This window comes from Bactrocera oleae, chromosome 4 (assembly GCF_042242935.1).
Source record: "Bactrocera oleae isolate idBacOlea1 chromosome 4, idBacOlea1, whole genome shotgun sequence".
In the NCBI taxonomy this organism is placed as follows: Eukaryota; Metazoa; Arthropoda; class Insecta; order Diptera; family Tephritidae; genus Bactrocera; species Bactrocera oleae.
Genome location: NC_091538.1, coordinates 8,510,169 through 8,533,231, shown reverse-complemented (window position 1 = coordinate 8,533,231; position 23,063 = coordinate 8,510,169). Strand labels below are relative to the sequence as shown.

The following is a 23,063-nucleotide window of genomic DNA, read 5'->3' as shown; positions in this document are numbered from 1 at the left end:
CAAATACTTTGGATAAGAATATCGTCTTGAAGTGCCTCATTATCCTGTGCCATCCTTATCCAAGATCGGGTTTCCTCGAATCGTTATTAACTTCTCATCCCATTTCATTTTGGCTGCTGACAGGCGATCCTATAGCTTTCGGTTAATTCTATCTCATCGCATTCCACTTCGTCTTTACTCGTTTTATCTAAGAAGGTTAGAATTCTCATTTTAATCTATTCCCTTCTTATTTTATCTGATCTCATTTAAGTCCACTTCATCTCTTTTTATTTAATTCGATCTCATCTCTTTCTCGTTTCATCCAATTTAATACCATTTCAAGTCATTCTATGCCATCTCATCTCATTTCATTTCAATTTATATCAATTATGTAATTCCAACTCAAATCCATCATTCCATCTCTCTTCTCCTCCTCCATTGTATATAGACAGTAAAATTATCTACCGAATACTTCACCCTTCTGAAAACATGTTTCCGAAGATCATTTGTTGAACATTTTATCCATGAAAAGTACAAATTAAAAAAACTTTGAATTTAAAATAAATTTATTAATTTTTTTTACCGAATTTGATTCATCTTTCAAGCATTTCTAGCTGAATTTCTTTCTAAGTTCCAAAAATTGAAATTTTTCCATTAAAATGATCTAAATTACAAGTGCAAAAGCTTTAAAGCTTGTATGTCATCGAGTTAGTATTTTTAATGAACTGTTTATAAGCGATCACAAAAAAGTGAAATCGATACTTGGAAAGATCATTATACATAAGTATGTATGTATATTAACTATGTAGTTGATTTATGAAGAACTTCTCATAAGTTATCAAGATCAATCTTTAGAGCTTTCTTTAGAGTTCCGAAGAGAGTTATTCCTCTATTTAAGTAGACGATCAATGTATCATAAATGATCGAAATCATATTTTGTTTTCTTTCAGAATAAAAACAGTCGAAATGAAGTTTTGTTGAGATTTCAGCGGTCATTTGGAATCGACCTTATAAACGATTTTTTTTTTGATTACAAAACTGTTTTGAATACAAAACTATATAATAATAACAAATGGAGAAAAGCTCCGAAATGATTATACAAGTGTATAATTTATTCTTTTCTCTATCTTTGGATGGCATCACAATCAAACATACGCTTAACTTTAGGAAACGTTCTGAAAAGGAAGCAGATCTTTTAGTGATCATGACCGAAAGAGATCGAAATTTAGAAGCAAGGAGATTATTATATATAATATTATGTAACTATTGATAAAGAAATTGATTGAAATTATTGAATAAAAAACTTGATAAAAGGTTGATTAAAAAAATATCAGAATCTTGTACTCGATCTCTATAGACGAGCTTTTTAGTGATCATCTATGACCGGATTAGATTTTAAAATCAAGTTTTCAATATACCATAGTAATTGAAATGGATCGATTTAGATGGAAAGAAGTCATTATATTTTGATGAATTATTGAAAAAAAATTGATTGAAAAAATAGTTGAATATTGCCTTCGATCTCTATAGCCGATCATCGGCGATCAAATATCATGCCGGACTAGATTTTTACAATTTTACCTGAAGTTTTCAGATTTTTTTAAACTAGTATTTAGTGAACAAAAAATGGAATGCTGTCTCTCTCTCTCTCTCTCCTGTAATCTCTATAGATCTCATCTGCGATCATATGTACCAATATGAACGGGCTCGAACTTTAAGATTTTCGCCCGAAGTTTTCAGGTTTTTTGGGTTTAGCAATCAAAACAAAAAAAAAAATTAGTTATTAAAATTGCTCTTCGTATGGTTGTGAAAAGCTGTAAAAATTAAGCGCTGTCGTTTTTTGCATTTCCATTACTCCATTTATCCATTTGACACTCCATGGTTAGCGTGCTTGCGCGTAAAAAATGAAATATTCTCTATTTATACTCAAATTCAATGCCATCAGAGTTCGCAAAGAACACAATTAGACACCGCAACACACATACATACATCTGTATATATAAATATTATTTAAGTGTCACATGTCCATGGACAATTTCTGCGGAACTCAGCAAAACGAGTTGGCTGACTAAGAGTGTTGACTGACAACACATGGTCGCCAAACTGAGTGGCAACCGTGGTAAAATTATTATAAAAATATGTATATACAAGCTTATATATGGTAACATTAGAAGATACGTGGCTAAAATTTTAATGTCGGAAAAATTAAGCAACCAAGAAAAAAAAAACAGTGTTTTAAATATTAGAACTTTTCTGCTTGAGCACGCTGTCGCGTGGAGTGGAATTGCTTTTGCAGAGGGCTGGCAAGACGAGTTGACGTTGCAACAGAAATTATGACATAAAACAACAGATATACGTTTGTGGATAACTTTACATTGTCCGTCCGACGGATAAGTTTAGTTCAGCGCAGTTGACAGCAGGGATTGCCTTTGGACAGCTGGCGGCTGACTGTTTCGCTGATGGGTTCAATGAGTTGGTAGCGTTTGTGCATTTGTCAGCAAAATAGACAGGTACAGGTTCAAGAAATGGGGCTAAATATATAATGACATATACCGCATATCTCCACATATATTGCTATGTACTGATGTATGTGTGTGTGTTTATAAAATATTTGTGGAGGACAGGCACATGTGAGCATGATGGATTTCGTTCGGTGTTTCTTTTTTCATTTGTGGACATATATACATATGTGTATATGTATGTATATGGGTTGCTTGCGAGCACACGTGTACAATTGTATTTATATGTCATACACATATTGTTACATACATATATAGACACTGTCATATATATAAATATATGCAAATATGTCTCGCTACTCAGCTTTGAAAACTTTTCTCCGGCATTGCGCCTCCTGCCTGCTTTCACTATACAATATATAAATATACATACATATATATTATACACATCTGTATATACATGTGTTTGTGTGTGTTTGCATGTGCGCCTGAAAGTTGGCCGTGGCCGCGTGTGTGATGGATGCCTTTAATGCGTAATAAGAAGCGATGAAAAACGTGTTGAACATTGTAAGCGTTTTGTTGTTGTTAAGTGAGAGAATTTTTTTTTTGTACATAGGAAACAAGCATGCGAGTTGAGAAAAAGTAAAATTAAAATAGAATTGAAAAGGTAAATGCATGAAAGAAATAAATAAAATGTAGCAAAAATAAGAGTGTGGCACAAAAAAAAAATACAATTAAGTAAACAAAAAATGTTGATACTTATAAAATAAATCACTTAAAATAAAATATGCAGAAGTTATGTAAATAACACAGCAAAGCTTAAAAGAAAATCATATATAAATATTAGAGCAAACAAAAAAAAAAAAATAATAATAATAAAAGAAAGAAATAAGAAAATAAAAATTTAGTAATTTTAATAAAAACTAAAATATTTAATTAAAAAAAAATTTTTTTTGGGAAAAATTTATATAAGTAGAACAAATTACGTAATTAAAAATTCTTAATTAAAATAAAAAATTTGTTCTTACAAGAAAGTGATATATTTCCATTAAAGTTTACTGAGTATCAAATGGAAAACAAATTTTAAATTTATAATTAAAAAATTAAACCGAATGAGAACTAGAAAACATAAATAAAAATAGAATTAAATTCAATAAATTAAAAAAATAAAGATAAAAATAACAAAAAAGTAATAAATAATGAAAAATTGAAAAAATTATTTATTTATTAAATTTGTTTAAAAGGTAATCAATAATAAAAAAAGAAAAAAATTATTTAGTAAGTGCTCCTATACATTTTGTATATTTTAATGAAATTATTAATACCAGTTAAAAAATTTAAAACGGGGATGCCATTCAAAACTGCAATAAATATCTTGTTTAAAAAAAATTGATAAAAAAAAATAATTAATTAAATAAAACAAATGAAAAAAAAATTAATTAATTAAATAAGAAAACATAAAAATTTAAAATTAATAAAGTAAAAAAATTAAATGAGAAAATAAAATTAATTAATTAATTATAATAGGTATATATATACGCGCATGTTATATATATATATATATATATATATATATAAATGTAAAAAAATTAAATGAGAAAATAAAATTAATAAATTAATTATAATATATATATATATGCGCGCTGTTATATTTTCTCATTTAATTTTTTTACTTTAATAATTTTTGATTTTTATTTTTTCTTATTTAATTAATTAATTTTTTTTTTCATATATATATATAATATATTAAAAAATTATAAATTGCAAAAAAATGTATTAAAAGGTTAAAAAATTAATTTATTAAATTAATTTAATTAAAAAGTTATCAATAATAAATTAAGCCAAAAATTTAGAATGAAATGTATTAAATAAATGCTCCTATACATTTTGTGTATTTTAATGAAATTATTAGTATCAGTTAACAAGTGCAATAATTATATCGTTTTAAAATAAAAATTAATTATGATCTGCCATAAATTTTTTAAGCTTGATTGGTCACAAAAAAAAAACCAAAAAATATTAAAGTTCATAATTGAAAAACAACAACTGCATGCAAGTCAGCTTGCGTGTCAATTTTATATCCATCAGAGAAATGTCTCATCAGCATTTGTAAAATAATAATATATTTTATTCTACACATACATATGTACATACATACAAACATACATTATATAAATCCATAAAGACTTTTATTTATTTATGTGTTTTTCTGCTTGCCTACTCTTCCGTGTAATTAATTTAATTGTGAATTTATTTATGTACATGCATACCTACATACATACACATGTACTTATTATTTTTGAATATGTTTATATGTATGTATATATTAAAATAAGCAGACCACCAGCAATTTCAGCATTTATGCTACAATCCGCTTTCGCGCTCTCACGCACCAAATCCACTTTGCCTCTCTTAACATACTGCTCGTGCATACTACCAAACCGCCTGTCGCATCCCACTCGACGTCGTCGCTACAATTCGTGTAATCATTCCCGCACGTAATGGCACTGAAAAACAAATTCAACAAAAGCCAAGACAAATTAGAGCAGAATAAATAATATGTAGGTATATATGTATATAAGTTAAATTACATAAAGCCACACAATTGCAAATGCGCGGACACACACAAACATACATATGTATGTATAAACGAAATTATGTAAAAAGTGTTAGCACATTTAATATGCTTGTATATACATAAATGTGTGTATGAGACACACTTTTTCCAGAAAAAATAAAAAAATCGCATGATATATATTAGATATACATATGTGCGTGTGTGTGTGGACGAACGCAAATGACGAAAGTTTGTGCTGCTGAAGTTTCTACTACACAAACATAAACACACACACCCATACATAGACATCTATACATGCACACACACATATATACTCGGCAGCTCGCCAGCAAAGGTCAAAAGGCGCGCTCCCAGCCTTTACTGCTTTTATACTACTATATATGTATACATATAAAGATATGTGTGTGTGTCGCTCGGTTAAAGACTGTCAAACTTTGGTAGCGAACTTTTTACTCTCGTATGGATAATCATTATTCCGAAATGTCAACAAAGTTTAGCCCGTGTGTCGTAGGTGTAGTTGAGAGTGCAAAGTTTGCCTCGTAACACGGAAATACTTGTGCGGCAAGCGGAAATATAAATTTGTTTATTTTCCTTATATCATTATTATTTCATATACTTCATGTTTTTATTATTAATTTTCTTTTGTTTATATTTTCCTTCTGTGTAATTGGCGAAAATGTTGATGAAAGTTGTTGGTGATGACTAAAACGTGCTACTAATATGTTTATATGTGGCAATAATGTTGTTTATGCTGGAGTTGGATTGAGAAAAGTAATTATCTTGTGGAGCAGAAATTTAAAGGTTTCAGAGTTTTTCCTGAAACGAGGTGGGATTTTGCCTGCAGTCATGAGTTTTCTAGGCTGTAGATTTCATTCTTCAAGTAAATAACCGATTTTCTGATATGACATGCTATGAGAATCCTGTGTTCGCTCTAGGCTTGCCTTAATTTTTCACCGGTTTCTGATTTAAAAGTTAACTTGTTACATTTGCTTCGAAGCATGTTACCACAACTCGTGTGGTTGTTATCATATATCTTTGAAACAACAGACCCGAACAACTTCATCTTATCTAGTAATTGTCCTCAACATGCATAGAGCTGTTTTCATTTTAACAAGAAATGTTAACTGATCTACCGCCATAAAGAATCTCAGCCTTCGACAGAGTCACCAAGTTACAAAGCAGCGGCAAATTTATTTTACAATAATAAACAATATGGTTAAAATTATCATACTTGGTAAACCTACCAATCCGCATCTCCCTAAAAACATAAGAGATTCTTAAAAATTATGTCGAAAAATTCAAACGGAAGAGCTGAAGATGTGATCTATAGCATAGTTCTTAAATATATATGGTTTTGGGAGTTTCTCCCTGGAAAAAAAATTGCCTTTTTGGTGAGTACAATCAGGAATTCAGAAGACACAAACACAAATTTAATGTTGATGCTTTGAAGACCTGAAAATACAAAAAATTGCCTTTTTGGTGAGTACAATCAGGAATTCAGAAGACACAAACACAAATTTAATGTTGATGCTTTGAAGACCTGAAAATACACCTGAAGTTTTGAAGATGTGAAAGTAGCTACAATAAGGTTCTTACATGCTTAGTTCTGAGAGCCTGTGTATAAAATAATTTAGTCAGTTTTTTTTACTTTTAATTGAGTCATGGATCTAACAAGGAGGAGCGAAACTGAAGTGTAAAAGAACCACTTAATATGAAAACAATGGTTCAGTCTGTAACACAAGCTTGTCAAGCGTATCTGAAGCAAGCGATCTATTTTTATACCTTTTGTCTCAATAATTCTTGTACATTTTCTTGTGTTCTAACCTTAAAGCTTAAATTTTCTCTAATATTTTCTTGAAATAATGCATCAGATAACCAAAGTTTAATTAAAATGTCACTGAATATACAAAATACTCTTCATTTGCTTAATAACTTTCCAATTACTATCATAACGAGCTGCCAACTCTTCAAGCACCTTTCTGCTTCATTTGTTTGCCAATGTGGACTTTTCTCTACATTTTGCTTATATTCTAACTTTGTTTTATATTTTCCTTATTGATTTTCCCATGTCTCATCGCTGAAGGCAAGTATAGTTGGAATCCCTAAGTTGCGAACTCGCTCAACATTTTCTTTTCGTATCTCTACTGCTTCGTCTTTCGACGCGATATTATTTTCTTAGCACTTCACTTTTCTGCGCTGCACTTTGTTTTGAAGAGCTTCATGGAAAATACTCGCTGTGAAAATGAGGCTTTTGACCGATTTTCTTTAAACTGCTGTTGCTGCTTTCTAAGTGGTAACGGTATGAAGGTGGGTTGCAATGTTTATTGGGTAAGATTGAATTATGATAGATATAGCTAAGATATTTCTCATAAACATTTTCGTTGAAATTCAGCTTGTTTTGAAGCGTTGATATCAGTTTTTACCTAGTATATTAATAGTAATCTATTTTTAATGTCGATATCGATTATTTGGTGCGTTTTTAATCACTAAACCAATTTCGTTTTCTTCAAAGCTTCTAATATTAAGCATTATCGATATACAAAATAATCGATTATTCTGTTAACAGATATATCAGTAATACGCTATTAATTTCGGTAATGATTATTTGCTGTGCTTTCGATAACCAAAACAATTTGGACTTCTATTTTCATACACTTCGATATAATTTTAAGAATTTTTCTTGAATTAAAACTGTTTTTATTTTCATCAAACTAGCGGCCATTTTGTCATAATATCCAATACTAGTTTAAAAATGTCAGTACTATTTATCATGACATACCGATAAAAATAAACTGTGTAAGTGATCGATAAAATCAAGAACTTTTTCTAAAATAATACTTGTTCCAATACTGTTGCTTTTTTAGGAAAATTCTGTTCAATTACAGGCATTAAAATATTATCGATAATATTGCGTAAAATTTCATCGTTAAAAATTCGATAAATACTTCTTATGAAATTTAGCTTTTACTGGTTAATTACAAGCAATAATATTAAAAAAGATCAAGCATCAAAATATTATCGATAAAAGCGCGTGAAATTTTATAGATCTTCTGATGCTGATAAATCCCCTTCATACATTTTTTAAAAAGTTTGCTTCTTCCAACACTTGCTTCTTTAAGACAATTGTGATCAATTATTACAAGTTATGGTGCTTAAAAATCAAACAAATGTCATTTAAGTGGTATCGATAAAAGCGCTTAAAATGTCATCGATAAAAATCAGATAAATACACTATATGAAATTTAGCTTTTTCTGTTCAATTGCAAGCGATGCAATTAAAAAAATTAGGCATCAAAATATTATCGATAAAAATGAGTGAAATTTTATCGATAAAAATCCGATAAATACCATTTATAAATTTTTTAAAAATGTATAGTTTTTTCAAGACTATTGTATTAGCCTAAAATGCGTAAAAAAATGAATAACAGTTAAGTTATTTTTATATCAACTATTTTGAGAACTTGGCGACGCATTATTATTTTTATTTTCTTATGTTTTTATATATATTTTCTTTTACTTTAATAAACAATGTACATTTTTGCTAATTATTGCCAGCAATGTAATAATTACAGAAAATTGTTTCAACATTTATTCACGCGCTAAATTGAGAGAAAAAACAGTCAAAAATATGGAAAAGCACTAAATACAATGCATTCCTGCCACCGTTAATTATGTAAAAGTGTAAGATAAAAATGCCAAATGCTAAGTAGGAAATTATAAAAATGCAATTTAAAATAATTACTTTGAGTTTTCGGTTTTCATTTCCTCATTGTTTTTGTGTGTTGCTGGGTGGCTGCTGGGAAAATTTAACACAATTTCATGCTGACTACTTTGTTTGCATGTGTTTTTTTTTTTATTTTTTAATACATATGTGTATTTAATCAATAGTTAGACTATAAAGACGTCTTCCGAAAGCGTTATAAATAGCCAATAAAATGCCGAGCATTAAAAATCTGTTTTGCTTGGCTGAATGTGAGAAATCAATGGCTCTCACTGTAATTGTGTGCATTTTTGTTAAGTATTTGCTATAAATATTAAATGCCGTAAATACTGCATATAAATATTTTTTTCGACATATTGGAATTTCATTGTAACAATATTTTAATTATTTGTATTTTAGTTGTAATGATTACTATGTTTTGATTAGCTTTCGGAAGACAATCTGTTTATTGTTATTAAGGTTGCAACTTTTTATACGCAATTTAGATAAATGTGTACATTATAGACACCGGAAATGATTTATTGATATGCAAAATTGAAATTCGAAATGAAAGAAGTTTTCACGAGTAAAAGCTTTCAGCAAAGCTGTTTTTTAATAGTTTTCCGTAAAGTTCAATATTTTTCAAAATATTTTTAAAAAGTTTTCATAGAAGTTTTTTATATTTTAGGTCGAATATTGTTATTAATTGAAAATATTCAACAACGCTTTCAAGAAATCACGAATAAAAGCTTTCACCAAAGCCTTAAATAGTTTTCTGAGCGGTGCAACTTCTTTTAAATTATTTCTTCATAGAAACTTTAATAGAAGTCTTAAGTCGAATTTCAAAATAGTAAAAATTTTGGACAAGCTTTCACCACATCTACTACTACACGGTTAGTATACCACAGAAAGCGCGTAAAAGCTACTAATGTTATGTAGAAACGAGAGTTTTCATAAAATCTGTTTCAATAACTTTCATTTCTTTAAAAGCTTCACAAAAGCTCATTAGTTGTCTATAGCTTAAATAATAGTTTTAGGTCGAATATTATGGTTTGTTACAAAATTTTTAGAAAGCTTTCGCTAAATCACGAGCTAAAGGTAAAATAATTTTTTAAGTATTCCCACCTTTTTCTACATTGAATTTCATTAGTTTTAATAGAAGTCTTAAGTCGAATTTTGAAATTAGTTACAAAACATCTCAAAAGCTTTCATCCAAACAACTACTACTCACAAATTACGCAGCAAATTAGTAAAAGCTACGAAGTTTTCTTCTTTTATAATGAATAACCAAGATAGCGTAAAATCTGTTTCAATAGCTTAAATAAAAGCTTCAAGAAAAGTACAAATTAGTTTTAAGTAGCTTTCATAGAAGTTTCAAGTATAATATTATTATTAGTTAAAAATTTCTGATAAGCTTTCATAAAAGCACAAATAAGAGCTTTCACCCAAGCTGTAAAAAGTTTTCCGAGCAGTACAACTTTTTTACTTTAATTTTCATATAGCCTTAAAGTCTTAAGTAGATTCTGGAAACTAGATACAAAATTTCTCAAAAGCTTTCACTAAACTTCTATTTTTATACCGCAAAAAGCGCGTAAAGGCTAAGCAGATTTCATTACTTTTGAAAATTGCGGCTCGAGCGCTAAATCGTTAATTTGGCTATTTAAGACGCGCTGTAATTGATTTTCGCACAATACGGAGTGCATAAGTGCTTAAATACAAACACATATGTGTATGTATATACATATATATATATTGTATGTACATCGGTGCATTTATTGCATTTGTATGTGTGCATGTAAGTTGCTTGAAAATCGTTAGTGTTACAAAGTAACAGCGTACGTGATTGCGCTGCAACACTTTTGCACCTGTAATGAGACAACAATGAGCACAACAACAACAATATTAGTTGCAGTATAACAAAGTATGCGGGCGCCAGCTATTGCAAAAGCATGTTAACAATGTAACAAACGACTATATATCCTAAGCTGGAGCTGTCAGATATTGTGCTTTTCCACCGTTCTTATATACATGTGTTTGTATGTGTGTACAAATATGGGATAAACAAGAAAAAACGTTAACTTCGGTTGCACCTATATAGCTATAATACCCTTCACAGGTGCATTGCTTATAACACAAAAGTATATAAAAGAGTATTTTCTTAATATTAAACGATCAGTTTGTATGGCAGCTATATGTTATGGTGGTCCGATCTGAAATTTTTTTTACAAATATTATAGCGCTGCTAAGGGCACTAAACCAAGCCAAATTTTGTTAAAATATCTTGTCGAATAAAAAAATATTCCATACAAGCTTTTGATTTTGATCGTTCAGTTTGTATGGCAGCTGTATGCTATAGTGGTCCGATATCAGCAATTCTGATAAGTAAGCAGCCACTTGGCGTGGAAAGGACATGGGAAAATTTTCAGATAGATATCTAAAAAACTAAGAGACTTATGCGTGTAACAAACTTAATATAATCTGTGCAGGGTATAAAGAGATAAAGTATTTACATATGTAAATATATAAAACGTTTTTGTATTTAGCACGAAAAGTCGTTTAATTACGGTTAAAATGCGTTTAAAGCGTAATGAGCGCATTTAACTTGGCACAGAGGTATGCCATTTCACATACACACTCACAGACACACTTGCTTATATGCTATATCTTTTAAATACGATATCTGGAGCTACATGCTTAGCTAAGCCAACACGATATTTTGAGTCGCGATAGTTACACTACAATGCGGCAACAACAATTGGTGCTCATATATATATTTATACATATACATATATATACAGTTCTCTATACATCTACATACATATGCCTCAATATACATACATACTATAAATTGGGTGGAAAATGCTAGGCTGTTAGAGCCGGAGGGTTTTTTAGTCACTTTTAAGCGACTGTCGCTGTTTGAATATTATGAACATACCGAGGTGTATATAAGCATGTATATACATATAAACATAAGTATGCATGCGTATGCCTACCTTTATGTTACTGGGTGTGTCATTCCAGACATCTATGCAGTTTTTTTACGCTTAACAGTTTTTTAATGCTGTCTATAAATCGCTATTTTCCACTTCTTGCTCCAAAAAATTCGTTTCACTTGCAGTTAATGTAACGCGACTTGTGAAAACATACAACTTAGAGATGTAACGGTTTTTGTTGTTAGCTATTCGGGTTACAGATGACAGTTATTAACCCATTTACTTAGAATAGCTTAACTAAGTGAATAAACGCGCCTTAAGTGCTATGGTTGGCATTTTTCTCAAGCATTTAATATGGATTTGGAGATATTGAAAATATGTGAAAGCTGCTTAAAACTTCTCTCAAAGCATTTGAAAACCTCTTGTTTTTTGGAACTATAAAACAAACTTCTTTGAAAGCTTCGAAAAACTTTAAAAAGCTTTCATAAAAATTGTGAAAGCTTTCATGAATTTTTGTAAAAGTTTTCAGAAAATTTTTAACAGCTTTCATTAAAAATTTTGAAAAGCTTTTAGGCAAATTTTGAAAAACGTTCATGACAATTTTGAGAAACTTTTATAAAAGTTTTGAGCAACTTTCATGAAAACTTTAAAAAGCTTTCTTGAAAACTTTATCTATTCAAATATCGCAAAAGTTAAGAGTTACCCAAAAAATACATAATGTAGAGCAGCTTCCATTAACTTCCGAAGTCTTATCTTTTTGTAAGAACAATTTTATGAAATTCTTGTAGCACTTTAGTTGGCAACCATTCAAAAAAAAAAAAAAAAAATCACTGAAGAACTCGAAGCACATTTTAGAAAATCATTCTCTTCATAAATTTCAATGCACCTGCTAACAGTTTATTTACAACTTTTTTTTTGGAAAAAAATATATTAAAATATAGTTGGCGGCCCTACCAACAGAGACAAATTCCAGCGCTTGACGCGGTTTTCAATAAGTTCTGCGGCCTCACTAACGATACCTTTTCCAGTGTGTCATACCCTGGGACCCCCAAAAGTAAATGTTAACGCTGAAGTTGCCTGTTGCGGCGGCTTTCCCAATAGATCTGTAGGTAGCTGGTTTAGTGCTAATTCAAGAGATGCCGATTTCCGTATGCTTGTCCATCACATTATGGCATAAAAAAACAAAAACATTATTAACCTCACTAAACTCTTGCAAATAACCACAATTTGCTCCGCACAGTGTGTTCGTTTGTTACTGAAGTCGCTTATATATTTATTTTTTACTTTCCTACAAGTGTTTTATATGTAAATGTTTTGAAGACCTTTATTTTTTAAACAGTTTTTATATAGCAACCACATATACTCACACATACACCTGCCTTCCTTCGAAAACTGTGTGTTCTAAAACTACAAAAACCAAAACCAAAACGAAAAATAAACAAATAATAATAATTTTTTTTTTAAACAAAGCACATCTGCGCCGTTGTCTCTTAGTGCCTACTAAAGATGAATTTTTATTACCAATACGAGTTAATTTTTTTTGGGGGGGGCTTTTAGGCTTCTACATACATACATATCTTCTAAGCGCTGAATATTTAATGGATTTTCTGTTGATTTTGGGCAATTCTAATTTGATATGTGGCGTAATTTTGTGGTATTTCTGTTCTTAAAAGCCTATAAAAGCATTTCAAACGAACTAAATCGTTTTTTGCACTTTTCAACAACATTTTGTTTTTGTTTATAATTTGTTTGTTTGTAATCGTTTTGGTATTTCAACGGTGTTTGATGACGCTACACTACACGGTGGTTGCTATGTGGTTGGTGTGGAGAAGTACATAATCGTTGATTTAGTGGAGCTCAACAGATGTTGAAATTTAAAGGTGCTGAAGGAAAAAAAATCTAGATAATTTGGAAAGGGTTGCCACGTTGTTTTCTTTAACAAATATAAATTCATTCATAATTAAAGTTGTATTATAATATAGAAATATTTTTAATAACTATAGGAAATAACTTTAAAAAAGGGTTGCCACCTATTTTTTATATTTTATTTTTGCATAGCTTCCCAAATTTAGCCAAACCAAACCCTTTTTGTTATTATTCAAAATTTTTTGTTGTTATCCCATTTATTATTCATCGTAAATTTTTTTTCGAACCGGTCAAATTGAGCGACGATGGATAATATTTAATAGATTACCCTATCATAAAATTTAGACAGCGTTACCAGTTTACGTTCAATTAAAAATTTCAATTCATTCAATATTTAGATGGATTGTCGTGTAGGGAATGTTTTAAATCTTAACAAAAGAGTTGCCACCTACATATTTTTTATATACATTTTTACATATGTTAGCTGGCAATATTTAGCTGAACAGTCAATTTGACCGGTTGGAAAAAAGTTTACTATGGATAATAATTAATAGCGTAGTATCAAGAAATTTGGAAAGCGTTACCACCCTATTTTTAATTGAAAATTCAATTCGTTCAATATTTCTTGTGGTGCTTTAATACAGGAATATCTAAAATAATTTTATTTAAAAAAAGAGTTGCCACCTATTTCTAATACAATTTTAACATAGCTAAAAAAATTTAGCTAGAAGTTCTCAATAAAAAAATTATATGAAAGATTATAATTACTAGGGTAATATCAAGAAATCTTTCAAACAATAAGGAAAAAAATTGGAAGGGGTTGCCAGCTTTTTAAGTAAAAATTTCAATTCATTCAATATTTGGGTGGACAAAATATTTAAACAAGAGTTGCCACCTTTTTCAGATATAATTTTTTTTTACATATATATATATATATATATATGTATGTATGTATGTAAATGTATGTAGTCCACCATGTCATTTCAACAGCAATTTCGGAAAATTTCCAAAACACGCAATGAAAGTGAAAAGTCTAACAGCGCTACAACAACAGCAACAATAGCATAGGTATTTCATATGTTTATTAAATAAATTATAAACATGCAAAGCGCGAAGTGAGCTAAAAGCGCCTCTGGGTTAGAGCTAATACTGTTATTGTTGTTGTTGTTGTACCAGTAACAAACTGCTGTAATGCGAAAAAGCGCCAAGTTGGAAAATGTCATAGCGACATTAACGAGACACTAACGGGTTTTAGCGGGCACGCACACATATATACATATAATCACACACACTCACACATACAGAAATAACGTGAGTGTATTGGTGTTGCAATTGTAGAAAGCGTCATATCAGCAGAATTTTTGCGCTAAAACCAGCTGCCCCCTTAGCTGAAGCAAAAGCAACTGCACTAACAATGCCAGCGTAATATAACAATAACAATAAAATTAAAATAAATAAACAGCAAACCGTATGTGGGTTTGTATTTGAAATATATACATACGTCAGCATGCATGTATATAGGTAAGAAAGCATACCCTTGACTTAAGGTATGTGGCTAAACGTGCTGCCGCTACTGGCATTTATAGCGTTCGATATTTCTATTTATTTAATTTGTGGCATTATTTATTTACATATATCACATACACAAGCACAGCTCATATATGGGTAAATACATTTGTTTATAATTGAGTTGTTGTTGTTGCAAAAGTCTTTTAGAGCAACTGATAGCGGTTGGTGGCTACAGGCGGATTAGCTGAACAGTGTGTACAAAATTCGACAGATATATTACATATATATTATTATATATACTATTTTATTTTACCATACATATAATATACTACATATGTATTTATAAACATATTATATACAATATATTGTAAATAAATCTGTATTCAAATAAACGCTTAATTGAGTTTAAGAATGCCTTTGCAAACTTTTATCGTTGGCATAAAATTTTGATTTGTGACTTTTTGCAGAGTGTTGCCACTTTTTTATTTGAAATTTTAAAATTAAAAATAATTTGCTGCATATTATATGCAACAGTATGCTGCAATGGCTTACAACTTTTGTTTAAATAAATTATCGGTATAACTTTGAATAAGGTTGCCACTTATTTTCAATACAACCCTAAAATAAAATCAAGAAAACACATTAATTTCGGCTGTACCGCAGCTATAATACCAATCACTGATGCATTTCTAATAGTTTAAAAGGGTATAAAAAGATAAAAAAAATTTTTTGATCAGTCAGTTTGTATGGCAGCTATATGTAATAGTGCTCCGATTTAAAAGACTTTCTCGGAGATTAATGTGTTGTCTGGGATGACATTCTGTGCCAAATTTCGTGCAAATATCTCTTCAAATAAAAAAGTCTTCCATACAAGAACTTGATTTTGTACGTTCAGTTTGTATGGCGGCTATATGCTATAGTGGTCCGATCTAAAAAACTTTCTCGAAGATTAAAGCGTTTCTTTGAATAATATTCTGTGCCAAATTTCGTGCGGATATCTCGTCAAATAAAAAAGTCTTCCATACAAGAACTTGATTTTGTTCGTTAAGTTTCTATGGCAGCTCTATGCTATAGAGCTCCGATCCAAAAGACTTTCTCGGAGATTAAAGCGTTTCTTTGAATAACATTCTGTGCCAAATTTCGTGCGGATATCTCGGCAAATAAAAAAGTCTTTCATACAAGAACTTGATTTGTTCGTTCAGTTTGTATGGCAGCTATATGTTATAGTGCTCCGATCTGAAAAATTTATTCTGAGATTGTAGCGTTGCCTTGTACAATAACCTATACCAAATTTCGTGAATATAACTCGTCAAACCAAAAAGTTCTCCACACAAAGACTTGATTTTGATCGTTCAGTTTGTATGGCAGCTATATGCTATAGTGGGCCGACATCGGCGATTCCGACAAATGAGCGGTTTTTTGGGAGAGTAAAGGACCTGTGCGAAATTTCAGAGCAATATCTCCAAAACTGAGGTACTAGTTAGTGTATATACTGACAGACGGATAGACGGACATGACTAAATGGACACAGCTCGTCATGCTGATCAGTTATATACTTATGTATATAGGTATGTACTTTGTAGTGTGGTCTCCGACGTTTTCTTCTGATCAGAACAAACTTCGTGGCAAACTTAATTTACGCTGTACAGGGCATACAAATTTTAGTTATTGTCAGGCAGAGTTACCAGAGCTTTTTACTATAAGTTTTTATATACATATGCATATATGTGAATATGTTTGCTTTTCTATGTAAATATGTAAATAGAATTCTCAGTTAAAGCCTGTTCGTCGCCGCGTAAATGCATTTACAAATCTCAATTTGGCACAAAAGTCAAACGAAAATCCTTTTGCGTCTTTCACGACTCGGTCGACTGCTCACCGCATGTTTGGCTGGGCTGCCTTGTCTGTGCGTGTCCGCCGGCTTGGTCGCTTGATTGTTGTGGCGTAAACCTGTTTCTCTAAAGCTGTGCGCGCATTTCATTGGAAAAAGCCAATACATGTGCATGCAAACAATAGCAACAACAACAAGCGCAAGTAGAATGAGTGCATTGCAATGCATGCATAACAACAACAACAACAACGAGTGCAATAACAACGACGGCGTGTAAAAAAGTATGAAATAAGTAAAACAAATCTTTTTGATGTTCTGGTTCACCTTCAGTGGTGCTACTTTGGTCGAGACTGCAACTGCAATAACAACAACAACAAGCCGCACTAAAGTGTACATAATCCAGAATTGCAGTTGCATGCGCACACACACACACACACTGACTGCCAGCCAAAAGTGTACCTACAATCGAAGTGCATTCGAAACGGCGCGCGATGACTGGTTTTGCCAGCGTTTTGGCCTTTGCTTTTGCGCTTTATTTTCGCCCCTCCCCTGCGGCTGCGCTGCGCTCTCAGCCATAACCTTTAAGCCGTTTTGTTCTGAACTTTTCAACGAGTTTCACGTTTTTTCCACCAACTGTTTTGCTGTTGTTGCATGCGAAGCGTGTTTCTGCTGCAATTTTTTTCCCGCTGCATTCGCGTCTATGGTGGCGGTATGTTTTTAGCTGACGCGATCGGTTAGCAGTGTTAGCAAAAGGCAACTGCCTTAATGGCATACAAAAATCGGCGGAGGGGAAAAAAGTTATGGTTTAATGGAAAAATATGCAACCAACAGGTATGGCAGCGAATCGGTGCTAAACTATAGAAAAATATGCGCAAAATAAGTGAGAGTGTTTTGTTGTTGCCGTTTGTTGCTGTTGCGCGCGAACCAGCCAAACCAGCTGCTTGACACTCGTAATTGCCATTCGTCGCCTGCACAGACCAAGCTTGTATTGTAAAATAGAAAATTGATAGTTATTAAGCCAATTAAATCGGTTTTTAATAAGAGCATTTATAATGACTATAAGCTAAAAATAAAATTGCACAGAAAATCGAATGCAAAATAATATTAAAAAAAAAAATAATAATAATAATGAAGTAAAGTACTATCATAAAATGTTTAAAATGTCACAGAACAAAATTAAATATAGTTAATAGAAAAAAACTTATACTAAATTAATTTAGATTGCATTTAACGAGTGAAATTAATGACTATAGTGATTAAGTTAAGTTCTAGGCGTTTTAGATAGCCACTAATTGAGTCAATTAAATCACATTTATTGAAAATCTAGCTGAATTAAGTTACTAATTTAAATAATAGGCATATCAAACAGCGACTAATTGAGTAAATTAACATTCAATTTGTTATGATTGAGTCAATTATAACTTTATTCACAATAGTTATTGAAAAGTTAAAAAAAGGTTAAGATAATTAAGTTTTAGTACTTTTAGACAGCCGCTAATTGAGTCAATTATTACGATTTTTTTATTGAGTTAATTAGCATTAAAATTTTATGCATAATTATTACTGAAAAGCAAACTTACTGTCAGCAACAAGTAATTTAAGTTTTAGCCATTTCAGACAGCGGCTAATTGAGTCAACTAACCTATATTTATAAAAAAGTTGGCCATAATAAGGTCTACGGTAATTAATTTAACTTTTGGGCGTTTCAGAGAGTCACCGAATTGAGTAATTTAATACGTATTATTTTAATTAAGACAATTAGCATTCTATTTATTATACATATTTAATGAGAATCGAGTGAAATTAATCTTTACAATAATTAAATTCAGTTATATGCGTTTCATACAGCCGCCTAATGAAGTCAAATACCATTTAAATTATTATAATTGAGTAAATTACGTGTAATTCGTTGCAATTGTTGAAAAGCTAGTTAATTTATACTTCACAGTAGACAATGAAAGTTATGATCGTTGCAGACAGCCACTAATTGAGTAAATTGAAATCTAATTTACTATAATTAATTACAAAACGTGTTAAATTGAAGTTTATAATAATTATTTAATTCATAAATGATTCAAGCAGTCACTAAATCTGTCCATCAATATTTAGTTTATTATAATTATGTCAATTAACACACAATTTGTTATGTTTATTAAAAATTGAATGAAGTTGAGTTTGCAGTAATTAGTTAATGTAGCATGTATTTAATACAGCTACTTAATTGAGTCAATTAATAGTTTTTGATAACCTATATATGTAGACAACAAACTAAATTAAATACTGCTTTCCGGTCAAACAAGTTTACCCAAATTAAAAAATCTCACCTATAAACCGATATATGTATATATTATATGGTATAAAAATCGAAAATATCTATAATGCATCCATATGGTTTTGGCGCAAATCTCGGTCGATTTCATTTATTATTGCCATTCAACTTATATTCAAAAAAATATGTTGAACAAATTTTATTAGGAGAACTCACAAGTTGACCAATATATCATTTGACCATCATAATCAAGCACTTACCAAAGTCATAAAAATTCTTCTATAAAGTATTATATACAGGGGCTAAGATAGCTCTTGAACCAATTTCACTAATTTCCAGCACACAATATGTCTTAGATTTAATTTTGTTAAAATATTTTGCCGATATATACAGTATAAAGTCAACGCCAAGTTCTAAAATCATTATATTAGATATGAGGACTGGGAGAAGTATAGAACCAATTTTATTTATTTTTATTACCAGATAAAAAAATTTTCAAGAAAATATCTATACTGAATTTCATTAAAATAATTCACAAATTGGTTGATTTTTTCGATATATTGGCAGCCACAGGTTCGGAATTTCTTATATTACGTATAGGAGAGCTTGAGTAGATGTAGTCTAATTTCTACTATTTTTAGATAGCGGAGTTGCCACTATTTAAAAGCGCTTTACGTGCCAAGTTTTATGACGTTAACTTCTTTGGTGTTTGATTTATCTGCTGTAAAGTGAAAAGTATATGATGGGATTTGAAATACTGTCACATGGGAAGTAGGCGTGATTGCAAACCGATTGCGCTCATTTTCAAAGAAATCTATAAAGATGTGAAAAAATGTATTTATTAAGTATGGAGTTACATTTTCTTAAAAATGGACGAGTAGCTGTTGATATATGGGATTCTACCTAAAAGTAGGCAGTGCCACGCCCATATATTAATTCTAATATAGCTTTAATTTTTTATAGAAATTTGTAATATTTTAATTTTTTTAATTCTACACAATCGCAATTTAGCTTCGAGTGCGGCTTGGCGTGCCAGTTGCTGGTCGGGCCACGCCTGCAACGCGCCGCATTGAAGCTGATTATGGGTGCGTGCGCTTTTATTACGCTTTCATAGCATTTGGACAAACATATGTATATGTATATACATATACCAATTTACATATGTGCATATAAGTATATATGTATATATACAATTTGTGTGCAAACGATTTTGTGTGCGTGCGTGTGTGCGCATGTGCATTGAATTTCGCTGACCCACAAAACTGGGCTTAAAATTCACATGCAACAACAGCAAGCGAAAATCAAGCAGAAAGTGTAATGAAAACTGTAAGAAAGGCAATAGAAGCGCAAATAAATCCAAGTGTAATAAAAAAACACATACAAACATGCAACAAGAATGCAATAACAAATACATAACAAAATGACAGCGGACTTTTTTCAAAACTACACATATAACATACACACGCACACCGTTATACAATTGAACGTGCTTTTGTGCCTAAAGTTGCTGGTTTTCGATGGAAAATAAGCAAATTGAAAAAATTAACTTGTAAACCGCAGTAATAGCAACGATCGACAACAACAACGATAACAAGAAAACACTTACACTAACTTCGGCTGCAACGAAGCCGTAATACCCTTCACAAAAAAAAAAATCCATACGCAAAGTTGGTATTAATCGATCAGTTTGTATGGCAGCTATATGCTATAGTGTTGCGATCTGAACAAATTGTTCGAAAATGATAGCGCTGCCTTTAATAATAATCGATGCCAAATTTCATGAAGATATCTCGTCAAATAAAAAAGTTTTCCATACAAAGATTTGCTTTTGATCGTTCAGTTTGTATGGCAGCTATATGCTATAGTGGTCTGATATTGACGGTTCCGACAAATAAATAGCTTATTGAAGAAGACGGACGTCTGCAAAATTTCAGACAGATAACTCAAAAACTGAGTGAGTAGTTCGAGTAAACTGTTCAGGTTATAAAAACAATATTAGCAAATAACATAATTAAGCTGCCAAGAAAAATAGCAACAAAATTATCTCTATATATATCTGCATCAATTTGTAACTTATCGATACGATTGGTTTTTTTTTTTTGGATAGAAGCAGGTTAAGGGAAGCGGCGGCGGCAGCGTTGACAATGCAATGCAGTGATCGACAATTGAAAAAATCGATGATCCTCAATGTGATCGTGATCGTGATCATTGCAATCTAACTAACTTCAAGGCGATTGCATTTGGCAGTTGCATTGAGCGAGAGAGAAAGAAAGAGAGCGCGAAGTAGTGCGCTCGCAAGCTAACGCAATATAAATGAACATTGATCGCAGCGTAGTTTTTTTTTTCGCTTATAACAACAGCTATAATTTATCGCTATTAGCACCGCGCCCACTTCTTTCGCCTTTGCGGCTTCGCCGTTTCTGCAATTGCTGTACTTTCTTTTAGCGTAAATATTTTTGTAAATTAAGAGCACTTCTCCAATTGCTTTCAAACGAATTGAAAATTAATTGGCTGCTCACTCGCTCACTCTTTATCTGGAGGGGGGGGGGGGACTAGTTGGTGTATAAACAAATTTTCTGTTTATTTGCAATACTTGAAGTTCAAACTTGTCGGTTTTCGCGAATGCAACGGTGTGTGTGTGTGTGAATGATGAGTTTAGTAACAGTTTGTAGATAATTGGTGTTAGTTTTATGATCTGTTTATGGGAGAGAGAGAGATAAGACACATGCCGTAATAAGTAGGAACTAGATAAGTAGTAGACTAGAATTTTTGTAGAATTATCTAGTGAGAAGGGAGTACAATCTGCCGATTTGCAGATCTTGAAAGGAGTTATAGTTTTATAAAGCTCTTAGAGAAATGATTTCATAAAAAAACAATAAAAACGGTTACTTTCGCTGTACCAAAGCTGTAATACCCTTGACAAGTGCTTGAATAATTTGTTCGGATGTTGATTCTGCCTTGATTAACTTATAAAATGAAGATATCTCGTCAAATGAAAAAGTTTTCCATACAAGAACTTGACTTTGATCTTTCAATTAGTATGGCAGCTATAAGTTATTGTGTTACGATCTGCACAATTTCTTAAAAAATTGTACCATTGCTTTATGCAATAACTCATGCCAAATTTTGTGGAGATATCTCGTGAAATGAAAAAGTTTTCCATACGAACACTTAATTCCGATTGTTCAGTTTGTATGGCAGCTTTATCCTACAGGGGTCCGATAACGGTGGTTTCAAGAAACTAGCAGCTTCTTGGGGTGAAACGGGCGTATGCAAAAATTAATATCGATATCTTAAAAATTGAGTTTAGTTTGCATAAATGGCTAAATCGATCCGCGATCTGCTCTAATCAGAATATCGATTCAAAGTATGTATATATATATGTATTATTAAATTGAATTTCCTTTGACTGATCTATAAGTAGGACTACTACATATTGATCGCAATTAATTTTTTTTTAGAGTTTTAGAATTACCAAATATTATTTTTGAGTTTTGAGTATAAAAGCTCTTCATAATTATTTACTGTCTGATTGATCTACAATATACTTGTTATTAAACTCCAAAGTCAACATGAACTGATCTACATCCCGAGTATTGAACACGACATTTATCAATTGCTTTGAAGTAGAAAAGTTATTAGAAAGGTTAAAATTGGTTCTGAACAAAGTGTTTATACAAATCGATTTCGATCACTTGCGATCAGTGCAAGTGATCTTCACACAAGACATACCTGCTTACTACTTTTTAGCTTTTTAATGACTTTTTTAAAATTAACTTAATTTATTCTTTTATTTTGGATTCAAGGTCTTTAAAGCTTAATCCTTGCAAGCGTTCGTAGAAAGTGTGCTCAGAAAAATTTGACGATCCTCGTAAAGATCGAGATGATGATATTATCAAAAAAAAAAAAAAATATGTATATATAATTTAATAGATTTTG

The 23,063-nt window shown here is 31.1% G+C and overlaps 1 protein-coding gene across 13 annotated transcripts in view; it reads left to right on the top strand.

Moving 5' to 3' along the window:
• The window catches only part of sm (heterogeneous nuclear ribonucleoprotein L), a 237,508-nt gene that overhangs the window by 38,028 nt on the left and 176,417 nt on the right, over nt 1-23,063 (top strand). The gene's annotated exons all lie outside the window — the stretch shown is intronic.